The sequence below is a fragment of the Rhododendron vialii genome, chromosome 4a (genome assembly GCF_030253575.1).
Source record: "Rhododendron vialii isolate Sample 1 chromosome 4a, ASM3025357v1".
Classification (NCBI taxonomy): Eukaryota; Viridiplantae; Streptophyta; class Magnoliopsida; order Ericales; family Ericaceae; genus Rhododendron; species Rhododendron vialii.
Genome location: NC_080560.1, coordinates 35,692,287 through 35,695,041, shown reverse-complemented (window position 1 = coordinate 35,695,041; position 2,755 = coordinate 35,692,287).

Below are 2,755 nucleotides of genomic sequence, written 5' to 3'. Positions count from 1 at the left end.
TTATCTAGCTATTGTAAAACAAGAAAAACGATATGCTTGCCGGTATGAGATTGATAACTTTTATTTACGCTCGTCTCCATTGAGGTTTGGGTTTTCTACAGATTATTTGCTCCTCTTGTCATAATTTGTCTCTCGAATATTTAGTGACCATTAGTTCTTCTTCTTTTTTTCAATAATAAGGCTTGTTCCACAAAAATAAGAAGAAGGTACTTATTTGTTCAGAATTTATATAGGTACCAATGGGCGCCGGAGAGGGAAATCATACCGACGGCCGTGCCGGGCCGTCTCCGGCCACCGGATGGCCGATCCGAGCCGTCCAAAAATTTTAAAAAAAAAAACCAAGGGGGCCACCGCGGGAATCAACGGCATCCGAAGTGTGTAGGGTGCTTGATCCGAGCACCCCTTTTTCGTGTACATATGATAAGCCCCCTCGGTTTTTTTTAAAGAATTTTTGGTCGGCTTGGATCGGCCGTCCGGTGGCCCGAGACGGCCCGGCGAGGCCGTCGGTACGATATTCCTCCCCGGCGCCCATTACTCATAGCACAACTCCTTATTTTTTAAGAAGACAATTTCAAGCTCAAAAATCACGTGCTTATGCAAATAATTTTCTTATCAATATGGATCTTGTTTGATAAATCTCATTGAGATCTTTAATACAGCGAAAAAAATTGAATTTTTTTTATTTACATTATTTTTGAGTTTGAAAATGTGAAATAAACTTTTTATTTTGGTTTTGTGGAATGACTTTTCTTATTTTTCTTTGAGAAGTTCCAAAATAAATACTTATTTTTTATTTTTTAAAAAGGTTTCTGGAACGGAGCCTAAAATCCCCTTACCTCGCTACCCCATTAAATGGGAAAGAATAAACCTCCAACGACACCCTCATCCCTGGGGTTCAATTATTCGCTTGCACGGGGATTGCTTATCCCACCTAGATAGCTTATCCAGGACTGCTGCTCCAAACAAAACCCTGGATATGGGTGGGCCTTGGATAAGATGAACTTTTTTATTTCTCATTTTATATATATAGTTAATAACAAAAGACTCATGGATTGTATTATGCATATACTCCCAAACACCACCCTTATTGCAAAATGCATTCTGCTCATATTTATCAAATACTCTGTCAATTTCAAAGCACTCTTCAGAAAGGATGTTAAAAAATTCTCAGCATATGTAGAAGAAAAATTCTAAAATCAGCCCACAATAGTAAGTGAGTGAATGTGTATTAAATGGTGTAAAAGATTCACAAAAATACTTTTTTTTTATCTTTTAGTATGCATATTGTCAACCCAATAGACTGACAATAGCAAGACGGCTCTTACTGCCTTGCGGATTTATAAGAACATGGAAGACTTCACTTCCAGCAGGCAGGATGGAAAAGACAAGGAAGGTAATGTTACTAAATTGGAGTTAAGACTTTGTGGCAAGATAACACAGTACTTCCCAGTCTTCTTTACGGCTTTGGAATCTGTTTTGTAAGCCCTTGTTTTTCCGGGATAGGAAGCGTATCTGGTTTTGATTGACCAGAAAAAAACATGGTGCGCGGATTAGATGATTTTAGAATTTCACGTAGCATTGCTGCCGTGATGTTTGCTTCCGTTTTGCTTCGTGTAGCTATTACTATTGCAAATTTCTTCTCAACTCGTATGCCTTCCCAAAAGAAATCACTTCTCAAATAGTTGGTGCATTCCTTGTACTCTCATGCACATGGGCAGAGTTCAATTTCCGTAAGTACTCATTTTCCTCTCCAAATCTCTTAGGATAGAATAGATTAAAATTAACGAATGACAAAAAAAGAAGAAGAAAGCTATTCATCAAAGGTAATGCCGCATTAGATTTATGTTACATTGTGGATGTTACTTGCTGCCGTTTCCGTACATTCTACTGAACTCAAAGGCCAGTACTTGACTACGTCATACTTGTTCATGTGTATACTGTAACTGCATTCTTTTGACTTTTAACTTAAACTTAATTTAAATATGAAAATTGTCATTATTTTAATTTTTTTTTGCTTTTGTTAGTTTTGAGCCGATTTTTTTTGAGTTATTGATTCGTCTCGACGTGAGGAATCAGAAAATGAATTTTTTTTTTACTTTTACCTAAGAATTTTGAGAAATAACATTTTTTAAAAAGTTTGGCTAAAAACTAACAAATTCGAAAAAAAACTCGATTAAGGACAAAATTTTCAGATTTAAGTTAAGGTCAAAAGAATGCACCCTGTATACAAGTAATTTCGTTTTTAATTTTTAATAGGTTCACGGTAAATTTTTTATAGTTGGTCATTCGTATTAAGAAGGAGAGTTTAAAATTAAAAAAAAAAATGACCTAAAGAAAAAAAGATTTCACTAAAGACAAAAGAATACCAACACAAATGTCATTTTTTGTGTCATCCGATATGATTTTTTTCAACTCCGATTTATGTTTTTATTCTTGTCTGATTACTCTCGTCAAGAAAAATGCTTAACTCTACAAATTACGATAATAAATAAAATAAAATATTAGTATTAAAAATGAAGGAATACCCAAAAAATACTAGAGCGAAAGATTAGGAAGAAATCCGTTTTTTTAGCAATGAACTTGAAATTGAATTATGCGATCCCATTGTCAATTGTGTAGATGCTCCCCATATCTGAGCCCGTTTAATGGGATAAACGGCTCTTAAATACCAGCCGTTGGATCAATGGATGGTCAAGCAGCTTAGACTTGTGTAGATACTCCATATCTAAGCCAAACGGTTCTTAAATAGCAATTA